Genomic DNA, 18,869 nt, shown 5'->3' on the forward strand with positions numbered 1-18,869 from the left:
AGAAATTGAATTCAGCCAACCACCGGAATCAACTTGGAAGCAGATTCTTCCCTAGAGCTCCCCAAATGAGAATGCAGCTGAACAACACCTTCATGTCAACCTGAAAAGACCCTGAGCAGAGACTACAGCCATTCCATGCCCACACTTCTGATCTACAGAACAGTGAACTAATAAACGGGTGTCAAAGCCTGTAAATTTGTGATACTCTGTTACGTAGCAATAGAAAATGAATACATACCTACTTTGTGTTTGTTGCATCAAAGTGACTCTGGCTATGGCAATAGGTGCTATATGCACACAGCCGATCTTATGCATACTTTGATCTCCCTATATCATGCATATGAATGAGATTGGAAGGCCATAGTATTGGTGTTATGAACCAACAGATTTAACATAACAGAGTCAATGTATAGTGTCACCAAGATCTGTTAGTGACTAGGCTCAAAACAAAAATCATTAAGAAGTAACTGGTAGGAAGAACAGAGCCCTAATTAGTTCCAAACTCACCTAACAAAAGTAATGTTAAAGAACTTTGTTCAAGTCTATATGTTGCAATCAGCATTATAAGGTAGATTAATACTTTAATCGCTATTACCAAAGAGGCATAAGGACTTAATTGGAGTTGATGATCCAGAATTGTGCATTAAAGCTGCCAGCGTAACACCTCATGCTCAGAAGAGTTTTTTTCCCTCACCAAAGAAAATCTCATGATTCCATCTATTCAACCAAAATAAATCAATCTTTTTTTCTCTTAATATGTCCATAAGCAGCATCTACTTTCCATTACATCTTGCGGTCACACAAGCATTTGATTGAATATTTCTATAAATAGTCCCTACGTGCCCATGCCTCCTTTAATGACTTTGTTATTCTAATAAAGTGATTAGAACTCCTTATCCCTGCTGTGGCCTCTGTGAAATGATGTGAAAATGCCCCTCCTGCTGGGGTTACCCCACCAGCAAAATTCAAATGACCCACCAACAAGTACATCTGTTGTAATTTGACTTTCCTTGCCCTTGTTACTTTTTCTACCATTCTATACAGTCTTTAATTTTCCCCTTGAGGCTCTAAATTCCTTTTTTAATTATTTATTTTTGGAGAATCTGTTCCACAGATAAAATCAGATTGATTGGTCTTCTGGTTTGCCTCTGCTGGATCTCCACAGTGTCACTTACTCTCTGAAATCTCACAGCTTCCTAATTAATGTGTGTTCAAACACAACATGGTCATCTAATTTTGCCTTAGATATTCATTAAGCGTCTGATTACGGGTCCCAATATCCTGCTCGACAAGTGTACAGAGCTGTGATCTCACCAAGGAAAAATGTGGCAGTGAATCTCTGAAACACTGAGTCAATAGGATTTTGACAAGTGTTTTTTGCTAAACCTAGGAGGTAATTTATCGTGGAAGCACGTTTAACACAAACTGCTAAGTGTTTTATAAATCTTCAAGGTATATTAATCCCCAAACTGGGTTTTGAGACACAATTTCTCTTTTTGGACTCTGACTTAGGTGTTTCATACCGGTGAAACAAAAAATCGGCCATTTGCTGTTTTTGCCTGTCTAGCTTCCTTTCACCAACACGAGGAACATTGATGAAGAACCTTGAATATGCCATGGACTGCCAGAAGAAAGAACAAATCAGTCTTAGAAGAAATACAATCAGAATGCTCCTTAGAAGTCAAGACAGTGAGACTTCAGCTCGGTTACTTTGGACATGTCATCAAGAAAGACCAATTGCTAGAAAAGTACATTACGTTTGGTAAAGTAAAAGTCAGTGAAAACAAGGGAAACCCTCAATAGGATGGATTGACACAATAGCCAGAACAATGTACTCAAACATACCAACATTCGTGAAGACGGCACAGGATGGGACCACATTTCCTTCTGATATTGTTATCGGGGGGAAACCCCAGGTTCTTGCTCAGCATGACTCGTTTTGGCCAATAAACAAGAGACTGAGGTGGGAGAACAGGAAAGGCACATTTATTTCCTTGTACAAGGAAAAGGAGTCAGTCGGAGCTGCTGCTGCCAAGACTGCTCACCAAGGGTGGGCAGGCAAGTTACTTTCAAAGGGGTTTACAAGTAGAGAGTTCATACAGGTTATGTCAGCAACAGTCTTAACCATACTATACAGGCACACTGGGGTTTACATATAACCTCCAAGCAAAGGCAGGATTCGAATGCAAAGCTGGGGGAGAGGAAGCCCAGCAAAGGAAATATGATTTTCAATACAGCACTGTGGGGGCTCTGTCTCAATATATATTAGGTGACTATGAGTAGAAGCTGACAGGACAATGACACCTAACAACAACAGTATCTTGTACCCTTGTCCTCTGGTAGAAGCGGAGCCCTGGTGGCACAGTGGTTAAGAGCTTGGCTGCTAACTGAAAGGTCGGAGGTTTGAACCCATCAGCCACTCTGCCATAAAAAGTTTATGGTCTTGGAAACCCTATGGGGCAGTTCTACTTTGTCCTACGGGGTTGCTGAGAGTTGGAATCGACTCGATGGCAGTAGGTTTTGTTGTTGTTTCTGGTAGAAGCACCTGATTTCCCTTTGAGAATTCGGTCCTTTCCTACTTGGTCTATGGATCATACAATAGTGAAACTACCTCCTGACTGCAAGGTACACTGGTGAGCCTGTCCTGGCTGAAAAAGGGCCACATCTCCCCAACCAGGGTTGGGGCACGTCACCTAAGTTGAATCAATAATAGTCTGGGGGCTTTTATAAAGCTTTTAGGAAAGATAAGCTCTTTCTTCCTAAGGGGTTTCCATATGGGTTGAAAAACATCTAAAGCTGTTAGTGACTAAATTTGCTCTAACCTAAGAGAGCCTGCCTAAGAATGGTAATAACACAGAGGAAATCAGAACTGAGAAAAGAGAGTGACCATTTCTTTATGCCATCCTTTGAGACCATACACCTAGCCATGCCTAAAATGATGCCACCCCCAGCCTTTTCAATCACTTCAGCCAATCAACTTCCTTTAATCATTAAGCTTTCTTCGGGCTGAGTTTTCAGGCTTGCAACAGAAGGAATCCTGCCTTATAAAAAAGGTCTCTCACAAAAGTTAAATTAATTCAAGACTCTACCCTTTGAATTTAGTAAAAATGACATTATAAAACTAATGTATTGACTTAATAATTTTTGAAAGAAATACAATCAAATTCCCAAAATATACCTTTGGTGATCATTTAAAAGTCATAACCATTTACATAGTTTGAATTTTTTCAGTATTTAAAGGTATTTCAATGATATAGTCTCATTAATTCTTACAATGTCCTTTTGAGCTAGCCAGGGGACAGGTATGCAGATCTAATAATATAATACTTCTATTCTTTCTCGCACTTTATGAGTGAAGGTTGATAATAAAGCATGAGGCCACCTGTGTAAGCACCTAGAGAAAACAGTAATTACTTCCCCAGTGGTGTAGGTAGGATATCACTGTGGAAATCAGAATAAACATTACAGCATGAATTCATCACCTGTAAGGAACTCTGTGACCAATAAGAACTTATAATAATGTAGATAGATGCATATAAAATTGACATTTTATATGTATTACATACACTACATTTAAGGTCACCATGAATTAGAGCCTACTTGATGGCAACTAACAAAAATATCGATGTTTAATTAACACATTTTAATGAAAGTCCTTCTGTTTTTAATTCACTAGATGTATATGGTATATATCCATATCTACATATCTTAGATATATAATTCATAAATATGATATATTTATTAAGTGGTCTTTGTATAATATATATTTAATGTATATGAAAATGTAAAAGTGAAACACATTAATGTAAGTTGTATTATTTTTCCCATTATATAATAAGTGGTTTTATTTTCTCGATAAAATAGCAACTGTTTGGTCTCCTTAGTGAAGCAGGATGAAGGTAGAAGAATTTTCATATTGCTAAGCATTTTTCTTATTAAGATCCAAGTTATATTTTAATTTTTTAATAAACATTTTTCTGAAAGGTATTACACGTTCATGTCAAATTAACTTGCTCTTGATGACTTAGTGAACTACTCATGAATATCTACCCTCCTAGGTTTCTTATAAAGAAAATCAGATGATTTGACATCACTAAGCTGCCCTTTCACAATGGCAACAGTCCCATAGGTCTGAGCGACTTAGTGCTTTTAGAATAAGGCATGCCCTCTTCAGCCTACCACAGACCACATCAGCTGTCCTACATTTAGACTGAGGGTCAGCTGCTATTCATCATGCAGTGTTTAGTTAGTTTTCTTTATAACTCAACCACAGAACTCATTTTTGTTGTATATGCGTCCACTTCTAGGCATTTATGATTGCAATCTGTGCCGATCAGGGGGTCGAGACGAGGGAATCCCTGGTAAATCATCAAATGTAAGGGTGGGAGAGCTTTGAAGATCCAAGAAAGAAGCCTGATAAGTCAAAGAAGAGAGGGATGAACAGGTAAGCCTGCCAGTGAGAATCAAAGAGATTTTTTTCAAGAAAAAGAGTTCATTATTATGATCAAATGTTGAAAAGCGATCAAATAAAATAAAAAAGAGACCAAGACTGTTGGATGTGGCAAGTGAGAGTTTAGTGATAACTTTGGGAAGAGCTCTTTCAAATGAGTGGTGGGAGTGGAAGCCAGATGGAAGTGGGAAGTGGAAAGAATGTGAAATCAAGAGATGGTAACAGTGAGTAAATTCAAGAAGCTTTTCTGGGAAGGGGATGAGAGTGATAGTATGATAGGGGTACACAGGGTCTCAAAAAGATAAATTTTTTAAGAAGGAAAAGACTTGCACATATTTGTATTGACTAATTGCCAAGGGTCCCTAGAGAGTCACTTAGCACCCTTCTGCAGCTGTTCTACAGAAGGCTGACCTATGTAGACTGCATCAATGGGCTGTCTTGCCCCTCGACTTCTGATTGAGTTTAATCAATGGGGGCCACCAACAGAAGACAAAGGGTTGTTGATGAGTGAGGTTGAGGTATTTATTGCTCTGCCTCCCTCCCTACTGGGCTATGGGTTTAAAAAACCCGTTGCTGTCAAGTCAATTCTGACTGATAGTGACCCTACAGGATAAAATGGAACTGCCCCATGGGGTTTCTAAGGAGCAGCTGGTGGATTTGAACTGCCAACCTTTTGGTTAGCAGCCATAGTTCACCGTAGCTCTTAAACACTGTGCTACCAGGGCTCCGGGCTATGGGTTAGCAGTGGCTAATTTCTTCTCTGCAGCTCTTATCTGGTAGTCCTCTCCCATGGCTACAGTTCTCTCCTGGGAGGTAATCCCAGGAAGTGAAAGTAAGGTAATGGAGGAGAAAAGCCAATATAAAGTACATTATCAGGGTTACTACTATAGGCAACAAGGGCTGCAATATATGCGAAATGAAGGGAGTGCCTCCAAGAACTGTCTATCCAAAAGATAAGAGTTGGGGCGTTTATCTACAGCTCCTGTCACCATTGTAAGTGGTTTGTGCTTGGGGCATTTTTTTATTGATGAACAGGCTCCTACAGCACTGGAACAGAAAGTAGAAAGATAAACACAGCACACACTTGGACTGAACCACTGCCAGGGCAAGGTGAGTCTGAACTCTCATAGAACTGCTCATTGCAGCTGCAGCTAAATCTGAGATAGTCCAAAGGGAGGTGACACAGAGCACCAAAGGCATCTGCTACAGATAAAGAAAATGTGAAAAGGCCTAGCTAGGATACCTATCTAGGTCTGTCTGACTCCAAAGCCTATGCTTTCAATTGTTATGAAATATCATCAGTCATGTCGGTCAATGTTATGGATTGAATTGTGTCCCCCAAAAATATGTGTTGTAAACCCTAGCCTCTATGCCTATGGTTAAAATCCCTTTTGGGAATGGGCTGTCTTTGTTATGTTAATGAAACAGGATTAGTATAGGGTGTATCTTGAGTCAATCTCTTTTGAGATATAAAAGAGATTAAACAAGCAAGTGAGAGAAGCAGAGATTGGGAAAAATTGATGCCAAGCCACATGGAGATCTCCAAGGAATGAGGAAACAAACTGAAGAGATAAGGACATTCCCCCAGAACCAACAGAGAGAAAAAGCCTTCCACTAGAGCCAGCACCCTGAATTTGGACATCAAGTCCCCTCAAACTGTGAGAAAATAAATTTCTGTTTGTTAAAGCCACCCATTTGTGGTATTTCTGTTACAGCAGAACTAGATAACTAAAACAACTATAAAATATAAATTAGATTGTGTCTCTCTTCTCCTTGAATGTCTTCAGTGGCTAACATCACTTTCATGGTAAGTAACATTCTCTTCACAATAGCAGACTAGGCACCTCAAGATCTGGCCCTGCCTATATTTCCCCCGTACTCCTTCCTTCTTTGTACCCTATAGCCCTTCCAAACCACTGCACTTGCCCTAATGACCCTGCACTGCTCTCATCAGTAGCCTAATAAAAATAGGTGACAGCACATAGTCACCTTTTATATATATATATATTTTAAATCCCTCTGCTTATTCTTTTGAGCAGAGTAAATAGATAAAGACAAGGTCCTCGGGACAATGTGTGGGTGGGAAGTGGGGGGTTTGTCCCTTGATGAAACTGTCATTTGAAAAGGAGAATGATTTGATAGGATAGGAGAGAAGGAGGGATGTAACTCCAGTTTGGCAGGTAGGTGGCAAAAGTAGGGTTGAGGCTCGGCTTCTCTTTGGAGTATTGTTGGAGTGCTCAGACCTCCAGCAAGCTCTCCCCTTTTTGCCTCAGGGCTTCTGCGCACACACAACTATGTTTCAAGACCCAATTCAGAACCTCATCCATGATTGTCCCCTCCCACTTCTCCTCTCTAGATGAATCACTCCTCTTTCTCTTTACTGCACAATACCATCCAAATAGTTACCAAAGTGTGTTCTTACTGTTTATTTTTCTATTCTCCCTATGGCTATGAGCTCTGTGAAAAAACAAAAGATACTTTTTTTTATCTTGGCATGCTTATCATCTAACACAGGGTCCAATAAAATTGGGATAAATATTTGTAGGCTAGATGAGTAAATGAAGGAAAAAAGGTAGGAAAGAAGGGTGAGAGAGAACACGATAATGATGGAAGGAAGGAATGTTGAAAGTTCATTTGGTTTGTAGATTTTCTGGCAAGGAGCTAACACCAAGTTTAATAAAATACTACTACCCCTCAATTCCCAATCCCCAGCCCTCAAGCAACAACCCTGGTTGTGATGGCAGAGTTTAGTTAGCTCAAGGATAACTCAAGACATAAGCTGAATGACATTAAGCTGCTCATGGGTTCATGCCCAAACCAATTCCCTCTGCAGGGAGGTAACATTTCTGTAGTCTTTTGTGGTACTTTTAGAATCTTTCCAGGCTATGGTGGCAACAGATTTAGTAGACAAGACGGAACTAGCAGCACATCGCTTGAACTGAACTGGAAAATGTCCTGGCCAATTAACAGCAAATGTCTCTGGCAATTAACCAACAGCCTGGGAACAAAGACTATCTATGTTGTTATGCTCAGTCCTTGGAATGTTTATTGTCTTTGGTTTTATAGTTTCAACATTTGAAAGATGTATATTCCATTCTTTCACTAGTTCGCAAGCTCCCTTGAGGACTCAAACCCATTTAATATATCTTTTTATTCACGCAACACCTAGCACAGTGTTTGACTCAAAGTAGGAATGCCATAAATATTTTTGAAATAAAATTTTCTACCCCAAACCTGAAGCTACAGTTTAGATCTCCTGCCACCAAGTGTTTGCAGCATGGCATGGGCATACAAATTAAACAGTATGGCTTAAACATTTCTCTACACTCTTTACTTGTCTTTATCAAAATAAAGACAGTTAAACTTAGGCTTATATTAGGAAGGACATTTGGAGGTTATCCAGTTCAACTCTCCTCTTTTTCAGATGAAAAACCTGTTGGTGAAGTGGTTAAGGGCTCAGATTGTTAACCAAAACATTTCGGCTGTTTGAATCCACCAGCTGCTTGTTGGAAGCCCTATGGGGCAGTTCTACTCTGTCCTATTGGGTCGCTATGAGGAGGAATCGACTCAACAGCACACAACAAGGTCATAGAACAGGAAACATGACAAGACTAATCAGAAGCCAGCTCTCCAGACCCTCAGTTCAGTTCTTTTACCCCAAGTCTTCTCTCATTGCTTCTTTCTACTAACAAAGACAACAGGGCATTTTCACAACGTTTCAGAAAACATATAATACTTTGGTATATTTTGGTAGTTTTCTTACAAACACACAACAACTAGCCTTGAATTTTTGTTAGCTTAGATTCAAGAGTCACTTCTCATGGTTTGTCATCAACCCTTCCCTGCCACCTCCTCAAGAGAATAGAGGTCATCAGTCGTGGCCACTCTTTACTTCTGATTATCTATCTATAAACTTACGTACATCCAAATACATTAGACTTACCTCTTCTCCATTAGCCTTAGAGAATGAGGTGTTCCTCCTCCTTTTCAAGGGCAAGTCTGCGACCCTGTGCTCTTGATTTCATTTTTATCTATCTCCTTGAGATTTCGCTCTATGTTCTATTCTCTCTCTCTCTCTTTCCTGAGAATTTGGCCTCTCCCTAGCTACTCTCTAGCTAACATAAACAGACTCAAGTCGCTTCCCTTTCAAAGACTTCTGACCTTCTCTCCATGAAAAACTACCATCCAAGTCTGCCCTCCACTTCTCGTTCAAATATCTTGAAAGACACTCAGACTCATTTTATTACCTTCATTTATTTTTCAACTCAGTATATTCTGCCTTCCACCCCCAGCACTCTGCTGCAACAACTCTAACCAAGGCCACAAATTGCCTCCTAATTATCAAACACAAGAAAAATTTCCAGTCCTGTATTATTACTTCACTTGTTCCTTCTCAAAACATCTCCCTGTTCTTTCAGCTTCCATGACTCTGCACTCATTTTATCCCCTGAAATGCTTCTGAGCACTCTTCCTATTTGCTGTGTTGGTTCCTCTTCTTCTGTCTACTATTTTGTCAGCTTAGATTCAAGTTTCCCCCAGGATTCTGTCCTTGATCCATTGCTCTTCTCATTCTATATACTATACCTCGCAGTCTCACCTGTAATACATATAATGATCATTTCAAGTACAAATACTGTATATACTGATGACCACCAAATCTGTATTTCCAGCCCAGCCACCACTGATATTCAGATTCAGGTGTTCATCTACCTATTAATGGGTTTCATCTCTATGCCTGATAAGCACCTCAAACTCAATATCTAAAGTTCATTTCAACATCTTTGGCCTGATCCCCTACCTCTACAGTAGAATGCCACCAAAATAATATGTGTGGTTTCCAAAAAATTGTATTAGCTAAAGTGCAAGGTCACATTATTGCAAGATTGACAAAATGTCAGTCTATAAAATTGCAAAAGGCACAAAAGTAAGGATAGTGAAACATATTGAAAGCAGGTGACCAAATATGCCAACAGAGAAAGTCCAACTGATCATTCATTTTACAACTACTCCCTGTCCTATATTCCTCCTTGCAGAGAAGGAAAACTTGGAACTTTTCCTGTTCAAGAACTGGGACTGGGTGGAGAATGATAGCCGATCACAAATTCCATCATTTCCAAATTTTCGTCACAGAGCAGTTTTACTGAATTCTCTACCTTACCTAGCAGTATCACCAGCAATCCTCCTTTCATTACAGCCAATTAATCACCAGGTCATTAAAACTGTACTTCTTTAAATTTTCTTGAATCTGTGCAGTGTTTCCATATTTCCTAATCCAGACTTTTCTTCTTTCTCTAGACTACCCAAACAGTCTTCTATCAGGTGGCTCTACCTCCATGTTGCCCCACTCATACTTTTGAGCTGAGATTGCAGAAAAAATAAATTTGCTGAGGACTTCCTCCTTTCTTATATCTCACAATACCACTTGTGATCTCAAAATATGCCAAGATTTTTCACAACTCAGTGGTTTGTTCCTGTAGATCCCCTGCCTAGCATACTGGATGGCTTTATTGTACACTGGGCAGTCACCCACTGGTCCATTAAAATTCAGCTCCAGGGGAAGTGGAGCCAACATGGAACCATAGACAGACGTACCATGCAGACCCTCTGCAGCAAAGACCCAAAAAACTAAGTAAAATAAATACAAACATCAATCCAAGAACCCTAAGCATCAAATGAAGGGATAAAGAGCCAGGTCAAACACCGAATGGAAGAAGAAACTGATGGAAAACAGAAAATGAGGAGAGATATGGAGTAGAGGTCCCCTGCCAAGTAACACAGCACAGCGTTGCCATTTTGGAACATAGCTAGCAAGGACCCTGGACGAGGAGTACGCGAAGACAACTTCACAGAGTTCCCAACAGGAGACAGAGCACCAGGTAACCAGAGAAACACGCTTTCCCACCACTCACCCTTCTGCCCCATACACCACCTCCACGCCTCCCCAATGGGCCACACCATGCCACTCAGGTAGAGAGATACTGGCCACAGCCACCCCAAGTCCGCCCCGCCCCCACCTGCCAGCTCCTGCCACACCACTTTTTTCCCTTTTCTTTCTCCCTCCCACCTAGCCCCGTACACCTCCTCCACCCCTTTCCTATGGGCCACACCATGCTACTGAGCTAGAGAGCCACTGGCCCACCAGCACCCCAGGTCCGTCACGCCCCTACCTGTCAGCTCCTGCCATGTCGCCATTTTTTTTCTCTTTTTTTTTTTCCTTTCTCCCTCCCACCTAGCCCTGTACATTGCCTCCTCTCCCTTCCAATCAACCCATGGGTCTGCCCTGCCCCCACTCACCAGCCCCACCATGCTGCCCGTTTATTTATTTTACTTTTTTCTTTTCTCCTTCTTCCTTTTCTTTTTCCCTTCCACCTAGCCCTCTATACCACCTCCCTCTCCTGCTGCACTGGCACGGCTAGAGGGTCACTGGCCTGTCGCTGCCCCAGGTCCACCTTGCCCCCACCCACCCACTCCCACCAAGCTACCATTTTTTTTCCCTTTACTTTATTCCCTATCCCACCTAGTTCTGTAAACCACCTCCCCTCCCTTGCCATAAGCCCTTGGGTCTGCCCCAGCCCCACTCACCAACCCCCAACATGCAGCCAGTTTTTTAATTTATTTTTATTTTTATTTTTTCTCTTTCTTCCTTTTCTTTCTCTGTCTCACTTAGCCCTGTAAGCCACCTTCCCCCCTTCCAGCTGACCCCACAATACTGCCTCAGTTAGACAGCTACTTGAACACCAGCCTGCTGCTGTCCTGGGTCCATTCCACCCCCACTTGTGGCCCCCACCACATCACCATTTTTTTTCCTTTCTTTCTTTTTTTTTCTTTCTTTCTTTTCTTTCACTTTCCCACTAATCCCAGTACATCACCTCCCCTCCCTTCCTGGGTCTACCACACCCCCACTGGCTGGGCCCCAACATGCCTCCCCTTTTTCCCTTTTTCTTTTTTGTCTTCTTTCTTTTCTCTTTCTTCCTTTTCTTTCTCCCACCCACCTAGCCCTGTAAGCTGCCACCCCTCCTTCCTGCTGGCCTCACTCCACTGCCATGGCTAGAGAGCCACAAGACTGCCTCTACCTCAAGTCTGCCCCACCCTCATCCATTGATCTCAATGCATCGCCATTTTTTTCACTCTATTTTCTGTCCCCCTCCCACCTAGCCATGTATCCACCTCCCCCCCTTCCTTCAGGCCCCCACTGTGCCACCACGGTTAAAGTACCACCAGCACACTGGTCCACTGCTGCTCCAGGTCTCCCCACCCCGTCCGCCAGCCCCCACTGTGACATCATTTATTTTATTGTTGTTTTTTTTTCTTCTTTCTTTTGTTTCTGCTTCCCACCTAGCCCCATAGGCCACCACCTCTCCTTGCCACTGTGAAGGGGAAACAGGTTTTGCAAGGCTGAACATGGGTGCTCCCATGTGGTCCACTAGGTCACTACAGTTTGCATTCTTACATAAGCCCCTGTCATGGAGCCACTATTGTCCACCACCATTATAAAACCTCTGCCCTTCCATTGCAGGGTGCAGAGATCTGCTCTGGTCCTGCAGCCACCCAGGACTCCCCTTGTAAGTAAGTATCCCTAATATACCCCTTTTCTGCCACACTGGAGTTACCCATCTCTTTTTCTGGTCTCTCAGAACCCTCTAATTTTGGAGACAAATTTCACCTTACTGCTCCATGCCTGGACATGTGCGCCCCTGGGTCCACCCCACCCTACCTGGTTTTTTTTTCCTTTGTTTCTCCCTTTTTTCTTTTCTTTATCCCCCCAAATAGCCCCTTATCCCAACAACCCTTCCCACCAGCCCCCACCCTGCAGTATCTCCAGTGCTCAGGCCCGCCACCACAATGGGCCCACACAACCCCTCCCCTCCTCCCACTCGACTAGCTGCTGAACAGTGGGAAGCAAGCCTGTACCTCTTCCTGCTCAACATCCTTGTCTATCTGGCATGGAGTTGTAAATGCTTCCATAACACTGGACCAACATCAAGAGGCAGACAGCACCCGCCCAGTACACCCTCATGCACCTCACCAGACCAGTGTATAGCGAAGCACAATTGCCCTGCCAGCTGCTGCCCTGCCCACGCAGACAAGGTGTTGAGAGCTATTGTGCCCACAGACAAGCAAGCAACAAAGTACATCTGGCTGGTCTGCCTGATATGTCAAAACAAGATAAAAAAAGGAGGCTGAAACAAACAAACATACAACCAATAAATAAAGAAAATATTACCCTAATGTCTTGGAGAGAACGGACAATATCAAAACATCTAATAAAGCAGGACAAGATGGCTCCAGCAAGTGACCAAAATAAAAAATCAGATGACATTCCAGTAGAAGAAAAGGCAGTGGAACCACCTTTTGGAATGGTAGTCTCTTGAATATGGAATTCAAAAGACTACTATTTAGGGCTTTCTATGGGGTTAGGAAAGAGATCAAGGAAAACACAGACAAAACTAAGGAAAAAATAGACAAAATCATGGAAAACATAGACAAAACCAATGAAAAGATAGCCAAAATCAAGGAAAACACAGACAAAGCAATGGAAGAATTCTGGAAAATAATACAAGAACAAAATATCAAAATAAATAAACAATTAGAAATCATACAAAAAAAATCCTCAAACCTATTGCCATCAAGTTGATTCTGAGTCATGGAGACCTTATAGAACAGAGTAGAACTGCCCCATAGGATTTCCAACAAGCAGCTGGTGGATTCAAACTGCTGACCTTTTGGTTAGCAGCTGAATGCTTAACCACTATGCCACCAGGGCTCCTAAATAGTAACTAGAAATTCAAAAGACAACAATATTTCAGAAATGGACAATGCAATAGAAGATATGAGGATCAAATTTCAAACAATGGACAACGGAATCAGTGAGATTGAAGGCAAATCCATAGACACCACTTTGTTAGAGGAAAAATCAGAGAAAAGAATGAATAAAACCTAAGAATTATGTGAGACATAATCAAGAGCAAAAGTTTGCACGTGATCTGAGTTCCAGAACAGAGGGATAAAATGGAAAACACAGAGAAGATTGTTGAATATTTTCTGGCAGAAAACTTCCCAAATATCATGCAAGACAAAATGCTGACCATCCAAGAAACTTAATGAACACTATATAGGATAGACCCCAAAAGAAAGTCAACAAGACATGTCATAATCATTCTTGCCAAAACCAAAGACAAAGAAAGAATCCTGAAAGCAGCTTGAGAAAAGTGAAAAGTCACTTACTAAGGGAAAACAGTAAGACTAAGCTCTGATTACTTGGCTAAAACTATGCAGGCAAGAAGGCAATGGATGGCATATAAAAAATTGTGAAAGAAAAAAACTGCTAACCAAGAATAATATATCCTCCAAAACTCTCAAATGTGATGGTGAAATTACTACATTTCTAGGGAATTAATAAAAACCATATCAAACTTACAAGAAATATTAAAGGGAATCCTTTGGTTAGAGAACAAATAACGTCAGGCAACAACTAGAGTATTGGACACAGAACAGCACCAGCCAGATACCAACCTAGGCAAAGAACTCACAATAATAAAATAAAGCAAAAGGCTTAAAACAGGAAAACAGATGTCAACGTGTACATGACAACAACATCAAAACAATAAAAGGGGGAATAAATGGTGTAGATATAGAAATTTCAAACGGAGCAGAAGTCAAGGCAATATCAAATAATAAAAAACTGGTTCAAACTTAGGAAGATAAGAAAAAGAAAGTTACAGACCAATATCTCTCATGAATATAGATGCAAAAATTCTCAACAAAATTCTAGCCAGTAGAATTCAGCATCATACCAAAAAAATAATACAACAGGACCAAGTGGGATTCATACCAGGTATGCAAGGATTGCTATCAGTAGGCATCTACTCGATAGCAATGGGATTGTTTTTTTGATTTTATGCCAGGACGGTTCAACATTAGAAAATCAATCAACATAATCACCTACATAAATAGAACAAAAGAAAAGAATCACATGATCATCTCAATTGACATAGAAAAGACATTTGATAAAGTCCAACACCAGTTCCTGATAAAAACTCTCAGTAAAACAGGAATAGAAGAGAATTCCTCTACATAATAAAGGGCATCTATACAAAACCAGGAGCCCTGGTGGCACAGAGGTTAGGAGCTTGGCTGCTAATCAAAATGTCAGCAGTCTGAATCCACCAGCCACTCCTTAGAAACTCGATAGGGCAGTTCTACTCTGTCCTATAGGGTTGCTATGAGTGAGAATCCACTTGATGACAAAGGATTTGGTTTTTATTTTTTTATACAAAGCCAACAGCCAATCATTCTCAATGGAGATAGGCTGAAAGCATTCCCCCTGAGAATGGGAACAAGACAAGGATGCCCTTTTTCACCAATCCTATTTAACATTGTTCTGGAAGTCTTAGCAACAGGATTAAGGCAAGAAAAAGAAATAAGGACATCCAGTTTGGAAAGGAAGAAGTAAAACTATCCCTATTTGCAGAAGATATGATCTGATACATACAGAACCCCAAAGATTCCACATGAAAACTGCTGGAACTAATATAAAGATTAAGCAGAGTAGTAGGATACAAGATCAGCATGTAAAAATCTGTTGGATTCCTATACACCAACAAAGAGAACTTCAAAAAGGAAATCAAGGAAACAATATTATTTATAATAGCCCCTAAAAAGACAAAATACTCAGGAATAAGTCTAACCAGGGACATAAAAGGCCTATACGAAGAAAACTACAAAACACTTCCACAAGAAACTAAAAGAGACCTACATAAATGAAAAGACATTCCATACTCATGGGTAGCAAGACTCAACATGGTGAAAATGTCAGTTCTCCTGAAGGTGATCTACAGATATAATGCAATCCCAATCCAAATACTAACTGTATTCTTTAACTATATGGAAAAACAAATTATCAGTTTTATATGGAAAGGAAAGATGCCCCAGATAAGCAAAGCATTACTGAAGAAAAAGAACAAAGTACGAGGCCTCACACTACCTTATCTCAGAACCTACTGTACAGCCACAGTAGTCTGAACAGCCTGGTACTTGTACAACAACAGACATATAGACCAATGGAACAAAATTGAGAGCCCATATGTAAATCCATCCCACCTATAGTCCACTGATCTCTGACAAAGGATCAAAGTCCATCAAATGGGGAAAAGTCTTTATATAACAAGTGGTGCTGGTAAAACCAGATGTCCATCTGTAAAAAAAAATGAAACAGTAGCCATACCTCACACCATACACAAAAACTAACTCAAAATGGATCAAAGACCTAAATGTAAAATGTAAAACAGTAAATATCATGGAAGAAAAAACAGGGACAATGCTAGGGGCCCCAGTACGTGGTATAAATAGAACACTAACCATAACTAACAATACAAAAACACCAGAAGACAAATTAGATAACCAGGAGCTCCTAAAAATTAAACATTTATGCTCATCAAAAGATCTCACCAAAGGGCAAGACAACATACAACATAGGGGAAGTCAACACACCTGACTGAGGTAAATTCATAGACGCTTCCTAGACACACACAAACACCTCAATGGACTGAGTTACTAGGGCTGGCAACCATGGTCTCAGGGGACATCTAGCTCAAATGGCATTACACAGCTCATAAAGAAAATGTTCTACTACTACTTTGGTGAGTAGCGTGTGTGGTCTTAAAAATTTGCGAGCAGCCATCTAAGATACACCTATTGGTTCCATCACATTCACAGCAAAGGAGGATGAAGAAAACCAAAGATACAAGGAAAATATTAGTCCAAAGGACTAATGGACCACATGAACCACAGCCTTCACCAGCCCGAGCCCAGATAAATTAAATAGTGCCCAGCTACCACCACTGACTGCTCTGACAGGGATCACAATAGAGAGGTCCGGACAGAGAGGCAGAAAAAATGTAGAACAAAATTCAAATTTATAAAAAAAAGACCAGACTTACTCCTCTGACAGTGACTGGAGGAACTGCCAAGGCTATGGCCCCCAGACACCCTGCTAACTCAGAACTGAAACCACACCTAAAGTCCACCTTTCTGCGAAAGATTAGATAGGCAAAACAAACAATAACATATGTGAAGAACGTGCTTCTTAGTTCAGACAAGTATATGAGACCAAATGGGAAACACCTGCCCAAAAGCAAAGACAAGAAGGCAGGAAGGGACAGGAGAACTGGATCAATGGATATGAAAAACATAAAGTGGAAAGAGAAAGGGGGAGAGTGCTGACATATTGCAGGGATTGCAACCAATGTCACAAAATAATTTGTGTATAAATTTTTGAATGAGAGAATAATTTGCCCGGTAAACTGTAATCTAAAACACAATAAAATGAAAAATAAATTTAAAAAAAAGACTTCACCAAACGAGAACCTACAGATTGGAAAAAAAATATTTTGTCTACGACATGTCAGACAAGGGTCTAATCTCCAAAATTTATAGAATGCCACAACACCTCAGTAACAAAAAGACAAATAATCCAATTAAAAAATGGGCAAAGGATATGAACAGACATTTCACCAAAGAAGACATTCAAGTAGCTAACAGACACATGAGGAAATGCTCATGATCATTAGCCATTAACACCAAAAAGCAAACCAGCTGCGTCGAGTCGATTCTCACTCATAGTGACCTTATAGAGAAACGCAAATCAAAACTACAGTGAGATACTATCTCACCCTGACATTACTGGCAATAAAAAAAAAAAAAAAAAAAACAGAAAATAGCAAATGTTGGAGCTTTTGCAGGAAGATTGGTGGTGAAATGTAAAATGGTACAGCCGCTATGGAAAATGATATGATGCCTCCTTAAAAAGCTAGAAATAGAAATACTATATGATCAAGCAATCCCACTCCTAGGAATGTATCCCAGAGAAATGAAAGCCATCACACAAATAGACATATGCACATCTATGTGCATTGCAGCATTATTCACAAAAGCAAAAAGATGGAAACAACCTAGGTGCCCATCAACAGATGACTGGATAAAAAAAATTCTGGTAGTTAGACAATGGAATACTACACAACGATAAGGAACAATGATGAATCTGTGAAACATGGATGAATCTGGAGGGCATTAAAACTCGTTGCTGTGGAGTCGATTCCAACTCATAGCGACCCTATAGGACAGAGTAGAACTGCCCCAAAGGATTTCCAATGAGTGGCTGGTGGATTCGAACTGCCGAACTTTTGGTTAGGAGCCGAGTTTCTAAACACTGTGTCACCAGGGCTTCTGGAGGGTATTATGCTGAGTGAAATAAGTCAATCACCAAAGGACAAATATTGCATGAGACAACTATTATAAAAACCCAAGAAAAGGTTTACACACAGAAAAAAACAATCTTTGATGAGGAGCGGTGGGGAGGAGAAATCACTAACTAGACAGTAGACAAGTGTTAACTTGTGAAGGAAAAGACAACATACAATATAGTGGAAGTCAGCACAACTTGACCAAGACAAAGCCACAGATGCTTCCTATCCACATTTTAAACACCTTGAGGGACCCACTTACTGGGGCTGAGGGCTGGGGACTGTAGTCTCAAGGTACGTCTAGATCAGTTGGTGTAACATAGTACATAAAGAAAATATTCTATATCGGTGAGTAGTGTCTAGGTTCTTAAAAGCTTGCGAGCGTCCATCTAAGATACATCTATTGGTTCAGAGCTTTCTCCAAACAAAAATACACTCCAGCAAAATAGTGAATGTGCATGGCAAACACATCTTTCAGACAAGTCTCTTAGCCCCTGATTCCAACCAAATTACTGTCCCCAAGTACCTTCTGTATAAAATAAACTGTAACACAGGTGAGGAACGTGCTTCATAGTTCAATCAAATATACTTGACCAAATAGGCAACACCTGCCCAAAAGCGAAGGCAGGAAGGGACAGGAAAACCGGATGAATGGACATGGAGAACCTGGGGTGTAAAGGGAAAGGGGGAGACTGCTGACACATTGCGGTGACCGCAACCAATATCATAAAACAATTTGTATATAAATTTATGAATGAGAAATTAATTTGCCCTGAAAACTTTCACCTAAAACACAATGAAATAAAAAAAAATCAATTCCAGATTTGTCTATGAAGCCATCCCTGTCCCTTTACTCTTCTTCACAACAAATAAAATTGGCCATGCGCTGCTTTTGTCTCCACTGTTCATACGCACATACATGTCTTTTAAAGTACGAGATGGATTGACACAGTGGCTGTAACAATGAGCTCAAGCTAAGAACGTCTGTGAGGATGGCGAGGGACCAGGCAGTGTTTCGTCCTGCTGTACATAGCATTGCTATGAGTCGAAACCGACTTGACGGCACCTAACAACAAGTAACAACTTGTTATACTTAGTCACTTCTTTTTTCCCCCACTAAAACTGGGTGTAGTTGGTGGTTACAGGGTGTTTATATTATTTTTTAAACTACATTATGT

Source organism: Trichechus manatus, unplaced genomic scaffold, assembly GCF_000243295.1.
Source record: "Trichechus manatus latirostris isolate Lorelei unplaced genomic scaffold, TriManLat1.0 scaffold00110, whole genome shotgun sequence".
Lineage (NCBI taxonomy): Eukaryota > Metazoa > Chordata > Mammalia > Sirenia > Trichechidae > Trichechus > Trichechus manatus.